At 42.8% G+C, this 20495-nt stretch overlaps 1 protein-coding gene across 1 annotated transcript in view; it reads left to right on the forward strand.

The window, feature by feature from the left end:
- The first annotated feature begins 6254 nt into the window (after positions 1–6254).
- Positions 6255–20495, forward strand: part of LOC311143645 (1-acyl-sn-glycerol-3-phosphate acyltransferase gamma-like) — a 49505-nt gene continuing 35264 nt past the window's right edge. Inside the window, exon 1 of the mRNA XM_084179513.1 lies at positions 6255–6526. The gene's annotated coding sequence lies outside the window, so the exon portion shown is untranslated. The remainder of the gene's footprint in view (positions 6527–20495) is intronic.

The following is a 20495-nucleotide window of genomic DNA, read 5'->3' on the forward strand; positions in this document are numbered from 1 at the left end:
AGCACCGTGTGAATATTGGCAGTCATGATGTATAGTGGGTTGACTTGCACTGCAATGTGTTTAAAAAAAGCCTTATGTGGCTGTAGTTCCCTGTACTGTATTACTGCAATGTATTGTATCTTTCACCTCTGTGGTGATGATGATGATGATGACTGTGACTAACAGTTAAGCAAGACAATGCCACATTCCCAGAGTAAAAATAAATAAATCCTAATTTGTCTGTATCTGAGCTACTGTGTCTGTCAATGATGCATACAAACCCTGGATTGCTGATGCTATGTATTGGCCAATTGGAGGCTTTGAAGCCACCTGTCGGCCATATTGGCACTCCACAGAAGGAGCAGTCCTCCACAGGAATGAATGGAATTCTACAGTATTTCAATTAAACATTTCAAGGACAAAATTACATGTATTTAAGTATTGTTTTGTTGTAGTGGGGACAGTAACATTAGAACTTTCTAAAAATTATACTTTAAGGAAAATGTTTGTATATAATTTTCATGTTTTATTTTTTTATGTTTAGCTCACAATATAATGTAAAAGTATGCATTACGGTGTATGTAATAGAATAAACGTAACAAAAACAAATGTAGACAGGAATAAATAAATTTCTATAGCATCCAAAATATTTTGGTCTGGGAGTGCAATAGGCTCTATGCACGCATCACTTCCGCATTGGCGTAAGGATGCTTGGGCATTTCCGGTTACCGGAAAAAAAAAACATTAGACAGTGACAGTAGACCGTTATGATGTCAGAGATGAAGTTTACAAGGTGTTTGCTGGAGTTGCCTAAAGTATCTGTTAATGATATACGGAGGGTCGTCCGGACATCCAGTACGACACCACGTAGCAAACTGGATAAAGGCTTCAAATTTTACGTTTCTTCTTTTCATTGCAACTTTGAAGGTAATATGCTAACGCTAGCTAGCCTGAGCTAGAAGCCTTGCTTTGGTGTTTTAAGTCATGACTCCGTCCTGCTTCAGGTTAATCATGCTTTAAATAAAGTTGAATCATGTGTATATACCTCTCACTTCATGTGTTTGTACTTTTATGAAAGTATCAGGTAAAAACAGGGCTACAAATGAGATCTCTGTGAGAGCCCACTGCTCCCGCTCAATGAAGAAACTAAAGCCACCACACCAGCTGAGAGTAGGACTAGATTAAGTGGCATGTTCAAAGTTCTGTTGAACTTGTTCAAGGTTCCGTTCAACACATGTTTTACTCGTTTAATGTTACCACAGCTTAGATACTTTACTCATCCCGAGGGAAATTCAAGGTTTCCAGTAGCTTACAACAACACACATCACACATGCAGCATTTAAACAGATAATAATACTAGTCATTGTTGACAGCTCAAATACATAGGCCTATATATTAAACACATTGGACATTTTAATTTACCTTGTGAAAAACCTTATGTCATCATCAGATCCAGCAAACCGCTCCAAGCAGAACTTGCTGCTGATAGTTATCTCCTCAATTTGATTTCGGAGCCTTGCTATCTCTACACTAAGTTCTTCATTGTGGTCAAGGGACATATCCAGCGCAGCAGGTTCAGTACTGTTGCAGTAGTCATGGTCAGGAGGACAGTCCAATTCCACAGACGGATCATTCATGGTTTCTGTGTTGGGACGCTCTGTCCTTTCCCAAACTCCGGCCCGTGGGGCTGGAAGACTGAAATTGTTCCATTGAAACAGCACTGGAACAGCTCCCTTCTTCAGACTTCTGCGCCCAGCTGGAGTCGGAGGCTCTATCACATCTTCACTTAGAAAGTGTCGGCTGAAGACTCGTGTGTTTGTTGTAAGAAAGTTGACTCGTCGAATGTTAATCATCCACCATTTATGTAATTCACTGTCTTTGTGAAAAGTAAAAAAAACTAACAGAAGAATTGCATCTGGCAGACACTGTACATTGCGGCAAACAGCAGTGATGGCTGGAAGAGCTGTCATCCTGTTTTTGAAAGGACACTTTCGTATGTTTACACGTCATCGTGTTATAAGTCAAGACGAAGTATTACAAGTAAAAACATTAACATAAATATTAAGATAAACAACAACAACGACGAAAATGAACCGTTTCGGATGTTTTTGACGACAAGCATTCAATGCTAACATACGGTAGCACAGCATTCTACGATAACCGGAAGTTTACATCCATCCTGAGATTTAAAAGGAAATACGTCATGCTCGCCTGTGCATATCGCCTATGGTGTATACAATGGTGGGGGAGTACCAAGATGGAGGTGCGGTGGCTTTAAAACAGCGCCCCCTGCCAGTCATCTAAGAGCACCATTGAGAGGATCTTGACTGGCTGCATCACCGCTTGGTATGGCAACTGCACACCCTCAATCGCAACACACTACAGAGGGTGGTGCGGACGGTCCAGTACATCACTCGGGCCGAGCTCCCTACCTTCCAGGAGCCTCCTGCCATCCAGGACCGCACGGCAAGCGGTACTGGAGCGCCAAGTCTGGGACCAAAAGACACCTGAACAGCTTCTACCCCCAAGCCATAAGTCTGCTGAACAGTTAATCAAATGGCTACCCGGACTATTGCATTGACCCTTTTTGACACTAACTTTCTTACATTGACTATGCACACTCACTGAACTCTACCCACACACTCACACATACTTACACTGACACTCCAACACACACACACACACAAAACACACATGCATATTGACGCCACATACTGTGCACAAGCATTCACACTCTCCACATATGCTGCTACTACTCAGTTTATTATCTATCCAGATTGCCTAGTCACTTTTACCCGTACCTACATGTACAGTGCCTTCAGAAAGTATTCACACTCCTTGACTTTTCCCACATTTTGTTTTGTTACATCCTGAATTTATAATGGATTAAATTGAGATGTTGTGTCACTGATGTACACACAATACCCCATCATTTCAAAGTTTATAGAAATGTTGAATTAATTCAAAATGAAAACCTGAAATGTTGTCAGCCAATAAGTATTCAACCCTTTTGTTATGGCAAGCCTAAATAAGTTCAGGAGTAAAAATGTGCTTAACAAGTCACATAATAAGTTGCATGGACTCACTCTGGGTGCAAAAAATAGTGTTGAACATGCTTTGTAAATGACTACCCCATCTCTGTACCCCACACATACAATTAATTATCTGTAAGGTCGCTCAGTCAAGCAGTAAATTTCAAGCACAGATAAAACCACAAAGACCAGGGAGGTTTTCCAATGCCTCGCAAAGAAGGGCACCTATTGGTAGATGTGTAAAAAAACAAAAGCAGACATTGAATATCCCTTTGATCATGGTGCAGTTATTAATTACACTTTGGATGGTGTATTAGTACACCCAGTCACTACAAAGATACAGGCGCCCTTCCTAACTCAGTTGCCGGAGAGGAACGAAACCGCTCAGGGATTTCACCATGAGGCCAATGGTGACTTTAAAACAGTTACAGAGTTTAATGGCTGTGATATGAGATAACCGAGGATGGATCAACAACATTGTAGTTACTCCACAATACTAACATAAAAGACAGAGTGAAAATAAGTAAGTCTGTACAGAATAAAAACATTCCAAAACATGCATCCCGTTTGCAATAAGGCACTAAAGTAACTGCTAAATATGTGGCAAAGAAATGAACTTTTTGTCCTGAATACAAAGCGTTATGTTTGGGGCAAATCCAACACATCAGTGAGTACCACTCTTCACATTTTGAAGCATAGAGGCGGCTGGATCATTTTATGGGTTTGCTTGTCATTGGCAAGTACTAGGGAGTTTTGGGGGGGGGATAAAAATAAACTGAATAGAGCTAAGCACAGGCAAAATCCTATAGGAAAACTTGGTTCAGTCTGCTTTCCAACAGACACTGGGAGACAAATTCACATTTCAGCAGGACAATTACCTAAAACACAAGGCCAAATATAGACTGGAGTTGCTTACCAAGACGACATTGAATGTTCCTGAGTGGCCAAGTTATAGTTTGACATATGTCGGCTTGGAAATCTATGGCAAGACTTACAATTTGGCTGTCTAGAAATGATAAACAACCGACTTGACAGAGCTTGAAAAATTGATAAAAGAATAATGGCCAAATATTGTACAATCCAGGTGTTCAAAGCTCTTAGACTTACTTAGAAAGATAAAGCTGTAATCGCTGCCAAAGGTGATTGTAACATGTATTGACTCAGGGGGTTGAATACTTATCCAATCAAGATATATCTAATATGTTTTCTTTTCTGTTCATTTCTTACAAATGTTAAAATGTTCCTTTCACTTGGAGTATTTTGTGTAGATCTTTGACAAATTACAATTAAATCAATTTTAATCCGACTTTGTAACACAACAAAATGTGGAAAAAGTAAAGGGGTGTGAATACTTTTCTGAAGTTATTACCTCAACAACCTCGTACCCCTGCAGATTGTGACTCGGGACCAATACTCCTTCTATATTGTTGTTATTTATTGTGTTACTGTTTTCTATTTTTATTTGCTAATTGTCTTACTTTTTAACTCTGCATTGTTGGGAAAGGTCTCATTACTTGTATTTTTTTATTTTATTTTTTAGCTAAGCATTTCACGGTAAAGTCTACACCTGTTGTATTCCGTGCATGTGACAAATAACATTTTATTTTTATTTATCTAGTGTAAATATAATTAATTGGTCTCAACACCTCACTGCACAACGCCGGTCCCCCATGTGACCTACTTGTTGTGTGTATGTACTGACGGGTATGTGTAACTGATAGATGCACACTGATACATGCAGTGCTTAATTTGTCAATTGGGAGGTGATGGAACAAAAGGTGAGGCAGAAGGGGGGTGACCCGGTGTGCTCTGAGGTACCAGAACGCATAAAAAAAAAAACGTTTGAATAAAGCATTGCACGCATTATCATCGCTTTTACATACTGGCATAGATCAGTAGAGTAGAGGCGCTTGCAGAAGTTTCACACATGGAGGAAAACATGTGTAGCCTAGGTTTCGGGAAAAATGTGGCCTTTATAAACGCATTTCATGCAATTCTAGATCATTTTAGATGACTGGAGACTTTAGCAGAATATTTTTTAATACCTCACAAATAATCAAAATGACACTGACAAACTGAGAATCTGAGATCAATAAAAACGACATTGTCTTCAATCCATCAACAGCCTAAACTTACTGTAGGTGTGTGAAGACACATATTGTACAATATGAGGAGGAAATTATAGTCCTAAAATGATGTTCAGTCACCTCACCAGCGTTGGCAGATGCGCTTGTGCCAAAAGCTTATATCTCTCTTGTTTTACTTGGTAAAACAATGCTGTTCGCTCAATAGGCCTATTTGGAAGTTGCTAACTTGGTAGCCTACAGACAGATTAGTATTCTCTTTTTAGCAGGATCCACTTGCTTTCCAACCTGTATTTTCCCACGATTGTATTTCAAATATTGCGAAAGCCTGTTTTGGCTGCATGCTGTTCACTGACAGATTTGACGCGCGTTCCCGACTGTAGGCATGCCTCGAGATTGGGCTACACACAATCCACAGCTAGGCACTTTTTTCAAATAAACTATTGATAATCTGTGGCTAAATTATATGCCTACTCCTGGTGTAGCATTCGGAATTATTTCATTTATTTCTGAACAGACAGCAGTAATTGTATAACTTTGGCAAATGTATTTCAATTGATCTCATGTCTATCAGAGTAGAGAGAGGGAGAGAAATCATAGAACGTGAATCTCATTCTAGTTCTGTGCGAGATACAGGCGCGCTTCTCTCTCTCGCCACGGCAATGGCCACGCGATGGTCTACATAGGCTACAATGTTGCGCAAATCATAAACCTGGGCCCGCCCAACACGAATCAATTATCAGGCACGTTTTCACATTGCATTTTTAGGGGGCAACATTTTTAGGGGCAGCCATGAGAATTACAGAGGAGTCATATTGAATTAGCCTAACTCTGATTCCTTTTATTATAATTTTAACGTTTTTTTCATGCCAGGAGAAGTACAGGATCCTGGCAAATGGGTTCCGGAACGAAACTATCCAAAACGTCGAGGTGCTTGATCCTGTTCCTGCAGGATCCGGCTCAAATTAAGCACTGAGTACATGTTAATGTTTTTAAATGTATGTAAATAGTACATTATTTTGTCTGTATTGTCTTTTTCGCTATGTGTCGGACCCCAGTAAGACTAGCTGTCGCCATTGGCGTCGGCTAATGCAGAACCTAATAAATAAAAATAAAAATATTAATGAAAACCGCCAAATTACATGAAGTGTTCCATTCCGATTATGGGTGAGGGGCTGGACCGGAAGTTTGATATATTCTCTGCTCTGATCTTTTATACCTCAGTTGGTGCTTTCAGCGACAAACAATAGCATAGCAACCACCCTGATGAGTGAATTAGCTAGCTACTGAGAATAATTTAGATTGGAATCCTGAAGCATCCAAAGTGGCAGCACTAATGAAGATTATAGCTAGATACATTTTGAACTAGCTAAGAAGCTTGCATCTTCAAAACTGGAACAAATCCGGAGACTCATCACACGCAGAAATCAGGTAACGTTAGTTAACTCGCTAGCATTATCACGGTGAGTGACAGTAAGGGGTAACGACGTTAGCTTACTGGCTAGTAAGCACGAATCTTCTGATGTTGGGTACTAACTACCAGTTAGCTAGGTAGATAGAACAGACACCTCGATTGCGTTTTATACCTTGCTTGCATGCTAATTTACGTAAATACAATATCGTATTCGTTTTCCAGACGAATGGCTAGCTGGATTGGTCCCATGTATTATGTTTGTATAGTTGGCTAGCTAACAGCAGTTAGCTACGTTTAATGAGCAATCAACGTCTTTAGTGGTCAAACTAGGTAATTAGCTTCAAGTTTGCTAGCTAGATGCTAACTAAGCAGTTAAAAGTTAGCTAGCATAGTTATGTGGCAAGGGCATTGATGAAGAATTCGCTAAATTCATATCAAAACATACAGTAGCAATCTTGTGTTAAAATAATATGCTGTTCCTGATGCACTTTTTGCTTGGTTTTGTCCTCTGTAACTCAGCTGGTAGAGCACGGCGTTTGTAACGCCAGGGTAGTGGGTTCGATCCCCTGGACCACCCATACACAAAAATGTATGCACGCATGACTGTAAGTCGCTTTGGATAAAAGCGTCTGCTAAATGGCATTATATAGTATATTATTTCTATTTTCAGGAATTGTAATGTTACATTGGGAAATTGTGAGCATCCCTCCCTGTTCGACGGTGACACTGCATGTGTCCACTTCAGTCACGCCTCGATCAGACTGAGCATAGTGCGTTTTGGCACACCAGAAGGCCATACATTTCCAATGGAACGCTGCGTTTGCCTTGCAGCATTGGGGCTCAGTTCTGTGTGGTGCATACGTTGGATTTATCCAAAGTATGCATGAAAATGTATGCTTAGACTTGGCATAAATAGAAGCAAATGGTGAATGTCGGACTATAGTGGATATGTGTGTAACAAAACATAATGAAAAGTTTCTGCAGAATGTGTAATACAGCATTCAAGCAATTCAGTGTTCGGTCAGATCGAGGCAAGTATAGCTTGGCATGTGTACATTGTCGTCCCACCGGGTTACTTTAGTGCAAACTCTCCTGCTGCGTGCCTTGGCGATTCTGTACTGTAAAATTCATTTTATTCAACTGCACCAGTACTAAAAGCAATAATTTAATGCATCTCTTTGAGATGTAGCTAGCTAACTGGATGATGTGCATGTTTGATCATCGTGATGTTACCTTTTGCACATGCTCCCTTTGTCTTTCTGTTCTACTTAGGGCAGGCAGGGTTTCCCAAACTCGGTCCTGGGGACCCCAAGGGGTACACGTTTTGGTTTTTGCCCTAGCACTACATAGCTGATCAAATAATCAACTAATCATCAAGCTTTGATAATTTGAAACATTTTTTATTTATTTTTAACCTTATTTTACCAGGTAAGTTCACTGAGAACAAATTCTCATTTACAGCAACGACCTGGTGAATAGTTACAGGGGAGAGGAGGGGGATGGATGCTGGGGATGATTAGGTGGCCATGATGGTATGAGGGCCAGATTGGGAATTTGGCCAGCTGTGTAGTGTTAGGGCAAAAAATAAAACATGCACCCCTTGGGATCCAGAGGACCAAGTTTGGGAAACGCTTACTTGGGGAGCTCTGAGGCGTCATGCCCACAGGGGCACGTGCCCCCACATATTTGTTTTGTTTAAAAAATAAATGTTTTATTATTACATTTTTGTTTTGTTTTTTTCTCATACCACATTTACATTTTAGTCATTTAGCAGACACTCTTATCCAGAGCGATTTACAGTTAGTGAGTGCATACATTATTTTTTTATATATATATTTTTTCATACTGGCCCCCCGTGGGAATCGAACCCACAACCCTGGCATTGCAAACGCCATGCTCTACCAACTGAGATACATCCCTGCCGGCCATTCCCTCCCCTACCCTGGACGCCCCATGGGTCTCCCGGTCGTGGCCGGCTACGACAGAGCCTAGATTCGAACCAGGATCTCTAGTGGCACAGCTAGCACTGCGATGCAGTGCCTTAGACCACTGCGCCACTCAGGAGACTACTACTAACTAAATACTACTAACCGCGTAGCAATTTTATGAAGTTGGCTTTAAAATCAAATCAAGAAAATATTTGCTAAAAAAAGAAAAGTAACACTAAGATTACATAACAATAACATTTACATTTACGTCATTTAGTAGACGCTCTTATCCAGAGCGACTTACAAATTGGTGCATTCACCCTATAGCCAGTGGAATAGCCACTTTACAAATTTTTTTTTATTTTTTTTTATTTTTTTGGGGGGGGGGGGGGTAGAAGGATTACTTTATCCTATCCCAGGTATTCCTTAAAGAGGTGGGGTTTCAAATGTCTCCGGAAGGTGGTGAGTGACTCCGCTGTCCTGGCGTCGTGAGGGAGCTTGTTCCACCATTGGGGTGCCAGAGCAGCGAACAGTTTTGACTGGGCTGAGCGGGAACTATGCTTCCGCAGAGGAAGGGGAGCCAGCAGGCCAGAGGTGGATGAACGCAATGCCCTCGTTTGGGTGTAGGGACTGATCAGAGCCTGAAGGTACGGAGGTGCCGTTCCCCTCACAGCTCCATAGGCAAGCACCATGGTCTTGTAACAGATGCGAGCTTCAACTGGAAGCCAGTGGAGTGTGCGGAGGAGCGGGGTGACGTGAGAGAACTTGGGAAGGTTGAACACCAGACGGGCTGCGGCATTCTGGATGAGTTGTAGGGGTTTAATGGCACATAATAATGGCACATAATAACGAGACTATATACAGTGGGTAACGGTACCGAGTCAATGTGCGGGGGTACAGGTTAGTCGAGGTAATTTGTACATGTAGGTAGGGGTGAAGTGACTATGCATAGATAATAAACAGTGAGTAGCAGCAGTGTATAAACAAAGGGGGGGGGGGGGTCTATGTAAATAGTCCAGGTGGCCATTTGGTTAATTGTTCAGCAGTCTTATGGCTTGGGGGTAGAAGCTCTTAAGGAGTCTTTTGGACCTAGACTTGGCGCTCCGGTACTGCTTGCCGTGCGGTAGCGGAGAGAACAGTCTGACCTGGGTGACTGGAGACTTTGACCATTTTTTGGTCCTTCCTCTGACACCGCCTAGTATATGGGTCCTGGATGGCAGGAAGCTTGGCCCCAGTGATATATTGGGCTGTACACACTACCCTCTGTAGCGCCTTACAGTCGGAAGCCAAGCAGTTGCCATACCAGGCCGTGATGCGACCGGTCAGGATGCTCTCGATGGTGCAGCTGTAGAACTTTTTGAGGATCTGGGGATCCGTGCAAAATCTTTTCAGTCTCCTGAGTGGGAAAAGGTGTTGTCGTGTCCTCTTCACGACTGTCTTGGTGTGTTTGGACCATGATCGTTTGTTGGTGATGTGGACACCAAGGAACTTGAAGCTCTCAACCTGCTCCACTATAGCCCGTCTATGTTAATGTGGGCCAGTTTGGCCCTCCTTTTCCTGTAGTCCACGATCATCTCCTTTGTCTTGCTCATATTGAGGGAGAGGTTGTTGTCCTGGCACCACACTGCCAGGTCTCTGACCTCCTCCCTATAGGCTCTCATCGTTGTAGGTGATCAGGCCTACCACTGTTGTGTCGTCAGCAAACTTAATGATGGTGTTGGAGTCGTGCTTGGCCACGCAGTCTTGGGTGAACAGGGAGTACAGGAGTGGACTAAGCATGCACTCCTGAGGGGCAACGGTGTTGAGGATCAGTGTGGCAGATGGATTGTTGCCTGCCCGTCAGGAAGTCCAGGATCCAGTTGCCGAGGGAGGTGTTTAGTCCCAGAGTCCTTAGCTTAGTGATGAGCTTTGTGGGCACTATGGTGTTGAACGCTGAGCTGTAGTCAATGAACAGCATTCTCATATAGGTGTTCCTTTTGTCCAGGTGGGAAAGAGAAGTGTGGAGTGCGATTGAAATTCCATCATCTGTGGATCTGTTGGGGCGGTATGCGAATTGGAATGGGTCTAGGGTTTTCGGGATGATGGTGTTGATGTGAGCCATGGCCAGCCTTTCAAAGCACTCCATGGCTACTGACGTGAGTGCTACGGGGCAGTAGTCATTTAGGCAGGTTACCTTCGTATTCTTGGGCACAGGGACTATGGTGGTCTGCTTGAAACACGTAGGTATTACAGACTTGGTCAAGGAGAGGTTGAAAATGTCAGTGAAGACACTTGCCAGTTGGTCCACGCATGCTCTGAATACACGCCCTGGTAATCCGTCTGGCCCCGCGGCCTTGTGAATGTTGACCTGTTTAAAGGTCTTGCTCACGTCGGCTACGGAAAGCGTGATCACACAGTCATCCAAAACAGCTGGTGCTCTCGTGTTGCTAGCCTCGAAGCGAGCATAAAAGGCATTTAGCTCGTCTGGTAGGCTCGCGTCACTGGGCAGCTCGCGGCTGGGTTTCCCTTTGTAGTCCGTAATAGTTTGCAAGCCCAGTCACATCCAACGAGTGTCAGAGCCTCTGTAGTAGGATTCAATATTAGTCCTGTATTGATGCTTTGCCTGTTTGATGGTTCGTCTGAGGGCATAGCGGGATTTCTTATAAGCGTCCGGATTAGTGTTCCACTCCTTGAAAGCGGCAGCTCTAGCCTTTAGCTCGGTGCGGATGTTGCCTGTAATCCATGACATCTGGTTGGGATATGTACGTACGTTCACTGTGGGGATGACGTCGTCGATGCACTTATTGATGAAGCCGGTGACTGAGGTTTTATACTCATCAATGCCATTGGATGAATCACGGAACATATTCCAGTCTGTGCTAGCAAAACAGTCTTGTAGCATCCGCATCATCTGACCACTTCCATATTGAGTGAGTCACTGGTACTTCCTGCTTTAGTTGTTGCTTATAAGCAGGAATCAGGAGGATATAAATATGGTCAGATTTACCAAATGGAGGGCAAGGGAGAGATTTGTATGTTAAGTTTGCCTGCATTAAAGTCCCCGGCCACTAGGAGCGCCGCTTCTGGATTAGGATTTTCTTGTTTGCTTATGGCCTTATACAGCTCGTTGAGTATGGTCTTAGTGCCAGCATCGGTTTGTGGTGGTAAATAGACATCTACGAATAATATAGATGATAACTCTTTTGGTAGATGGTGTGTTCTACAGCTTATCATGAGGTACTCTACCTCAGGCAAGCAATACCTCGAGACTTCTTTAATATTAGACATAGTGTACCAGCTGTTATTGACAAATAGACACACACCCCCGCCCCTCGTCTTTCCAGACGTAGCTGCTCTGTGCTGCCGACGCACGGAAAAACCCAGCCAGCTCTATATTATCCATGTCGTCATTCAGCTATTACCGTTTTTAATGTCCAGTTGGTAGGATAGTCTCAACCGTAGATCATCCAGTTTGTTTTCCAGTGATTGCATGTTGGCCAATAGAACCGATGGTAGTGGCGATTTACTCACTCACCTACGAATCCTCACAAGGCACCCCGACCTTCGCCCCCTGTATCTCCGTCTTTTCTTCATGCGAATGACGGGGATTTGGGCCTCGTCTCCGGGAAGCAGTATATGGTAAAAGTATTAGAAAGTGTCCAGATAAAAAATATTTTATCAATATTAGATGACGCTTACCCAGACACACTTGTCTAAATTGATGGGTCATGTAAAATATATGCTATAACCCCCAGCCACATCTTGCTAAGTGGATGGGTCTCTACAGAAGGTGTAAACGGTACAGCCAAATGGTTACTTGCATAGTAGCAATATCAGAAATAGTGTCAATATAAATACAATAATATACAGTCTACAAAAACAATATCAATAATGATATCAGTGATAGATGAGGTAGTTATATGCATACAATCAGGGGTAAAGTGGCTGAGCAGCAGGATAAAAAAAATTGTAGCAGCAACGTCACAAAATGTATTAGGGGAGAGTCATTTGAATAGAGGCACTGCAGATAGTGCTGATGACTGGTCCGTCCGAACCACGCATGAACAAGGGAATCTATATTCGGAGAGCCTGTTCTGCCCTTGACTTTGGTGCAGGGCATGTGATGTCCATAGCCTCTTCGTCACAAAACTCCCTGATCTTCTCAAAAATATGTTTGTCTAGCTGTGTCCAGTCCAGGTGGTGCTTGTACAGGCAGACCATCTATGGGAGGAAGGATGTCAGCCTTGCGCAGCAGCTGAAACCTGGTCCTGACTGAGTCCGAACGCTCCTTGGCGACAACACCAACCTCCAGAGCATCGAAGCTGTAAAACAGGAAATAACAAAAAAATTTGAGAAGACATTACAACCTTGCACAACATCAATTCACCTCCCAAGTTTAGATAAGAAGAATAACCTCATACAATGCAATGAAAATGATATTCACCTGAAGTGCTGGTACTGCTTGACCTGAGCTTTCCACCCAAAGTGTTTGTGTCCTGGGTGGCGTCCTGGTAATACTATTTCATTAACCTCTGCGTAGTTGTTGATGTTAACCACGCGCTGTAAGTCCTCATGCTTCAGGTGTAACCTGTGCTTGCTTGGGCCAGCTCTCTTTTTGATGGGAGGCATTAGACCATTATCCTTGTATGACTGGTGGAGGAGAGTCAGGTGTGTTCTACTGATGCTGAAAGACAAATTCCAGATACAAATATTTTTGCATTATTATACAATAGATAGCCGTAGTGGTCTCCTGAGTGGCGCAGTGGTCTAAGGCACTGTATCGCAGTGCTAACTGTGCCACTAGAGATCCTGGTTCGAATCCAGGCTCTGTCGCAGCCGGCCGCGACCGGGAGACTCATGGGCGGCGCACAATTGGCCCAGCGTCGTCCAGGGTAGGGGAGGGAATGGCCGGCAGGGATGTAGCTCAGTTGATAGAGCATGGCGTTTGCAACGCCAGGGTTGTGGGTTAGATTCCCACGGGGGCCAGTATAAAAAAATATATATATATGTATTCACTAACTGTAAGTCGCTCTGGATAAGAGCGTCTGCTAAATGACTTAAATGTAAATGTAATCACCGTCAGACACACCTGGCTAACTTGATGGGTGGTCAGCTAGCTAACAGTAAGCTTTAAATTGGGGTATTTTGTTTAGACATGTAGTTAGCTAGCTAGCTAAACAATGAACCATAATCCCAATCTATGGAGTACTAGCAATACAAACTTTTTATCATAGCTAGCTAAAGTTAACCAAATAGGTTCAATGTTAGCTAGATAACATTAGGCTATAACTAGCGATGCGGAATGACATAGTATCTGAAACTGTAGCTAGACTCTTACCTGTATACATGGATGAACGCTCCACGGCAAACTGCAACCCCTTTCATTTAAATAAGACGTCCTGTGTCGTTTCCGTTTTGTTTGTACAGCTTGCTTGGCCCGTTGTGTCAAGTCACTGGTTCACACTGACCGTGTGCAATGCCATAAGGATCATCAGCCTTCTGTGTTCTCTTTTCGACTCCCTCTGCATTTGCAATCAAACGGCAGAATTCTATTCATCTCCTTATCATCCTCTGCTTCTACCAGACATTCCACTGATTTCAAAACTCGGTCAACTTCTTCCATGATAACAACACTGTTGATCGCCGTTTCTTCCCCATCACTGTCATCGGAAGACTCTACAATGTCTTCAATGAAAATCAGGGGTTTCCTCATCTGATTCATTTTCAGAGTCAGGGAGTCCTCCAGAAAGTAGTCCATCACAACTTTTTCCCACTGATATTTGTCGATAGCGCCTGATAAATTCAGGGCAGCAATGTTATTGAGCGCAGAAGCAACATATTTGCAGTTCTCCATGGCTAACATTATATATAAATAAAAAAAACTGCAGTAAAAAGGAGTATCTACGCCATAATGAGCAGCTCATTTTATAGACACAAGCTGCTACACCGCAGACCAGTCTGAAACTCATCTCTCGGCATGTCCAGCCCACTCATTATCTCAGCCACTCATGGCAAGCGTGTAGGTTCCTGTCTATTTCTGTGGCTAAATCGACTAGGCTCGTAATTTAACAACTTTATTCGTATTTACAGATGGCATACAAGTTTGTTATTAAGGCACATGAAAGGGGTCACATGCACAAACTGTTCTGAACTGTTTCGGATGGGAAGTACGTGGACGCCTTTACAGATCTGTTTCACTATTATATTATATGGTGCCCATATCCCTGTTAGAGAGCGAGTCAAATAAGGCTACAGTACATTATTGTATTTAACAAAAAAATACAACATTAGGCTCTATTTATGGAATTGCAAGGCAGTGCGAATTATACTGTGACATTCGGGGTCTCTATATTTTTTTTTAGCAGAATCTCCAGTCGTGTACCTAAATAGTAAAGACGTCATTTAACAGTTTAAAAAAAAACTGTGTTAGGACATAACCAGTCATGATGTTTTCATCTGATTGTCAAACGAATCACTTCAAAAAGTAGGCTACCTGTGCATGTTTGTCCACTCAAATAATTCCAGCATCCAAATGGTGCACTGTGCACCTGCAATTTGATGAATGGAAAGGGACATCGGTTACAAAACACCAAAAAGTGTAATGACATTCGCCGATTGTCATTAGGTCTGCACTCTTGTAGCCTGAATTAATTGATGCGTCTTGCTGACAAAGGACCTTTTTTTGTAGAAAGAAAAGTCGGACACCTGAAAAGTGGCTAAAATACAGGACTGTCCCTGGATGACAAGTGCAGCCACGTGGAAATAAATTGTTTAAACCATGACAGATGTGGGGGTGTTTGTTACATTTGAAATAAGCTTTTATTTAAATATTTACCACTGTAGCCGTACAAACAGCATTTTAAACATGGTAGAATAATTTAATTAGCAAACAAAGTCCCCAGTACCGCGGTTGGCCTTGAACTTCCATGGTTCAGCTAGTTGGTTGTTACCGTTATGATTGACAATCTTCATAGCCACTTCTTTATAATATCCAAATGATATGCAACGGACAGCTGTTCTTGGCGCTGTGGGCAAGCCAGCTCTAGGCTATGTATGGTAACTGTCCTTTCTGGCTTTCTCTCTCTGGCTTGCCTATTCTCAGCAAGGGTCCACTCAGTTGGATAGAATAAACCTGGTCCAATTTGTTCTGCATTCTTGCATCCAGATGTTTTTTTCCCCGCTCTGCTTAGCACTGAGAGGGGCTTGACATGAAGCAAAGTAACATAATTGAGGGAGCGTTTCATTAGTCAGGAGAACGTTTCAACTTTAGCCTCGTCACTGCAGGTGCGGTGGGCCTACGGAGAGGGACTCAGAGGGGGCTAATAGGGCAGGCTTGATCCCATTACCCTTGAGGTGACTGGACTGTCCACTGGATAGTGAGTGGGGGTAGACCAAGGCAACTGCACTGTCTTCGTGGACACTTTCCTTTTTCTACACTGCAGACCTTAATGGTCAAATCATGTTTTTGTTTTTCAGTTCGTTTTGGAATACTGACTGTCCAAACAGAAAGTTATAAGTGACCAAATCGGATTTGTGTGTGTTCAGACTAGTCATTTGCTGACATGGCTACGCTAGTTGTCATGTTAATGGTGTGTGTGCAGTGGCATAGGCTGATTGGTTGTGGTGCTTGTGCTTCCTCTCACCCAGAAGTTGTGTACCAAGCTAAAGTGACAGCAATGCCTGCCATGGAAGTCTTAGTTGCTTTGAATGTTCTAAATCATAGTGTAAGAACATTTTTTAAAGCCTCAAAGGATAAAATGATCCAACTTTCAAAACAAGTCCTTTTTGGCTAGTCACAGCAGTCAACTAGCTAGTTAGGTAGCTGTTTAGCTTGGTAGCACATTCACTAATTTGTTTGTAAACAATTAATAAGCTAGTTAGCTACCACATGTTCTTGTCAAACTGTCAACTGAGTAGCTAGCAATAAACAATACAGTGGGGGAAAAAAGTATTTAGTCAGCCACCAATTGTGCAAGTTCTCCCACTTAAAAAGATGAGAGAGGCCTGTAATTTTCATCATAGGTACACGTCAACTATGACAGACAAATTGAGATTTATTTTCTCCAGAAAATCACATTGTAGGATTTTTAATGAATTTATTTGCAGATTATGGTGGAAAATAAGTATTTGGTCACCTACAAACAAGCAAGATTTCTGGCTCTCACAGACCTGTAACTTCTTCTTTAAGAGGCTCCTCTGTCCTCCACTCGTTACCTGTATTAATGGCACCTGTTTGAACTTGTTATCAGTATAAAAGACACCTGTCCACAACCTCACAGTCACACTCCAAACTCCACTATGGCCAAGACCAAAGAGCTGTCAAAGGACACCAGAAACAAAATTGTAGACCTGCACCAGGCTGGGAAGACTGAATCTGCAATAGGTAAGCAGCTTGGTTTGAAGAAATCAACTGTGGGAGCAATTATTAGGAAATGGAAGACATACAAGACCCCTGATAATCTCCCTCGATCTGGGGCTCCACGCAAGATCTCACCCCGTGGGGTCAAAATGATCACAAGAACGGTGAGCAAAAATCCCAGAACCACGCGGGGGGACCTAGTGAATGACCTGCAGAGAGCTGGGACCAAAGTAACAAAGCCTACCATCAGTAACACACTACGCCGCCAAGGACTCAAATCCTGCAGTGCCAGACGTGTCCCGCTGCTTAAGCCAGTACATGTCCAGGCCCATCTGAAGTTTGCTAGAGTGCATTTGGATGATCCAGAAGAGGATTGGGAGAATGTCATATGGTCAGATGAAACCAAAATATAACTTTTTGGTAAAAACTCAACTCGTCGTGTTTGGGGACAAAGAATGCTGAGTTGCATCCAAAGAACACCATACCTACTGTGAAGCATGGGGGTGGAAACATCATGCTTTGGGGCTGTTTTTCTGCAAAGGGACCAGGACGACTGATCCGTGTAAAGGAAAGAATGAATGGGGCCATGTATCGTGAGATTTTGAGTGAAAACCTCCTTCCATCAGCAAGGGCATTGAAGATGAAACGTGGCTGGGTCTTTCAGCATGACAATGATACCAAACACACCGCCCGGGCAACAAAGGAGTGGCTTTGTAAGAAGCATTTCAAGGTCCTGGAGTGGCCTAGCCAGTCTCCAGTTCTCAACCCCATAGAAAATCTTTGGAGGGAGTTGAAAGTCCTTGCCCAGCGACAGCCCCAAAACATCACTGCTCTAGAGGAGATCTGCATGGAGGAATGGGCCAAAATACCAGCAACAGTGTGTGAAAACCTTGTGAAGACTTACAGAAAACGTTTGACCTGTGTCATTGCCAACAAAGGGTATATAACAAAGTATTGAGAAACTTTTGTTATTGACCAAATATTTATTTTCCACCATAATTTGCAAATAAATTCATTAAAAATCCTACAATGTGATTTTCTGGATTTCTTTTTCCTCATTTTGTCTGTCATAGTTGACGTGTACCTATGATGAAAATTACAGGCCTCATCTTTTTAAGTGGGAGAACTTGCACAATTGGTGGCTGACTAAATACTTTTTTCCCCCACTGTACACTCAATTAGTATTTGGTAGCATTGCCTTTAAATTGTTTAACTTGGGTCAAATGTTTTGGGTAGCCTTCCACAAGCTTCCCACAATAAGATGGGTGAGTTTTGGCCCATTCCTCCTGACAGAGCTGGTGTAACTGAGTCTGGTTTGTAGGCCTCCTTGCTCGCACACGCTTTTCCAGTTCTGCCCACAAATCTTCTATAGGATTGAGGTCAGGGCTTTGTGATGGCCACTCCAATACCTTGACTTTGATGTCCTTAAGTCATTTTGCCACAACTTTGGAAGTATGCTTGGGGTCATTGTCCATTTTGGAAGACCCATTTGCGACCAAGCTTTATCTTCCTGACTGATGTCTTGAGATGTTGCTTCAATATATCCACATAATTTTCCTTTCTCATTATGCCATCTATTTTGTGAAGTGCACCAGTCCCTCCTGCAGCAAAGCACCCCCACAGCATGATGCTGCAACCCCCGTGCTTCACGGTTGGGATGGTTTTCTTCGGCTTGCAAGCTACCCCCTTTTTCCTCCAAACATAACGATGGTCATTATGGCCAAACAGTTCTATTTTTGTTTCATCAGACCAGAGAACATTTCTCCAAAAAGTACAATCTTTGTCCCCATGTGCAGTTGCAAACGGTAGTCTGGCCTTTTTTATGGCTGATTTGGAGCAGTGGCTTCTTCCTTGCTGAGCAGCCTTTCAGGTTATGTCGATATAGGACTCATTTTACTGTGTATATAGATACTTTTGTACCTGTTTCCTCGAGCATCTTCACAAGGTCCTTTGCTGTTGTTCTGGGATTGATTTGCACTTTTCACACCAAAGTACGTTCATCTTTAGGAGACAGAACGCGTCTCCTTCCTGAGCAGTATGACGGTTGCGTGGTCCCATGGTATTTATACTTGCGTACTATTGTTTGTATGTGGTACCTTCAGGCGTTTGGAAATTGCTCCCAAGGATGAACCAGACTTGTGGAGGTCTACAATTTTTGTCAATTAGCCTATCAAAAGCTTCTAAAGCCATTACATTTTCTGGAATTTTCCAAGCGGTTTAAAGGCACAGTCAACATAGCGTATGTAAACTTCTGACCTGGCTTTAGAAGCTTTTGATAGGCTAATTGACATCATTTTAGTAAATTGGAGGTGTACCTGTGGATGTATTTCAAGGCCTACCTTCAAACTCCGTGCCTCTTTGCTTGACATCATGGGAAAATCAAAAGAAATCAGCCAAGACCTCAGAAAAAGAATTGTACAGCTCCACAATCTGGTTCATCCTTGGGAGGAACTTCCAAACGCCTGAAGGTAGCACATTCATCTGTACAAACAATAGTATGCAAGTATTAACACCATGGGACCACGCAGCCGTCATACCGCTCAGGAAGGACACTCGTTCGATCTCCTAGAGATGAATGTACTTTGGTGCGAAAAGTGCAAATCAATCCCAGAACAACATCAAAGGACCTTGTGAAGATGCTGGAGGAAACGGGTACAAAAGTATCTATATCCACAGTAAAACGAGTCCTGCATCGACATAACCTGAAAGGCCGCTCAGCAAGGAAGAAGCCACTGCTCCAAAACCGCCATAAAAAGGCCAGACTACGGTTTGCAACTGCACATGGGGACAAAGATTGTACTTTTTGGAGAAATGTCCTCTGGTCTGATTAAACACAATTTTAACTGTTTGGCCATAATGACCATCGTTATGTTTGGAGGAAAAAGGGGGTAGCTTGCAAGCCAAAGAACACCATCCCAACCGTGAAGCACGGGGGTGGCAGCATCATGCTGTGGGGGTGCTTTGCTGCAGGAGGGACTGGTGCACTTCACAAAATAGATGGCATCATGAGGAAGGAAAATTATGTGGATATATTGAAGCAACATCTCAAGACATCAGTCAGGAAGTTAAAGCTTGGTCGCAAATGGGTCTTCCAAATAAACAATGACCCCAAGCATACTTCCAAAGTTGTGGCAAAATGGCTTAAGGACAACAAAGTCAAGGTATTGCAGTTGCCATCACAAAGCCCTGACCTCAATCCTATAGAAAATGTGTGGACAGAACTGAAAAAGCGTTTGCGAGCAAGGAGCCCTACAAACCTGACTCAGTTACACCAGCTCTGGCAGGAGGAATGGGCCAAAATACACCCAACTTATTGTGGGAAGCTTGTGGAAGGCTACCTGAAACGTTTGACCCAAGTTAAACAATTTAAAGGCAATGCTACCAAATACTAATTGAGTGTATGTAAACTTCTGACCCACTGGGAATGTGATGAAATAAATAAAAGCTGAAATAAATCATTCTCTCTACTATTATTCTGACATTTCACATTCTTAAAATAAAGTGGTGATCCTAACTGACTTAAGACAGTGAATTTTTACTAGGATTAAATGTCAGGAATTGTGAAACTGTTTTTAAATGTATTTGGCTAAGGTGTATGTAAACTTCAGACTTCAACTGTATGTGTATATGTCTCTCTCGTGTTAGTAAACCATGTGCGTGTTAGTCATTGTGAGCGCTGCTTTATTGTGGAGGATGGGATGGAAGACTGGCAAGTCTCTT

Source organism: Coregonus lavaretus (genome assembly GCF_964263955.1).
Source record: "Coregonus lavaretus genome assembly, chromosome: 16".
Classification (NCBI taxonomy): Eukaryota; Metazoa; Chordata; class Actinopteri; order Salmoniformes; family Salmonidae; genus Coregonus; species Coregonus lavaretus.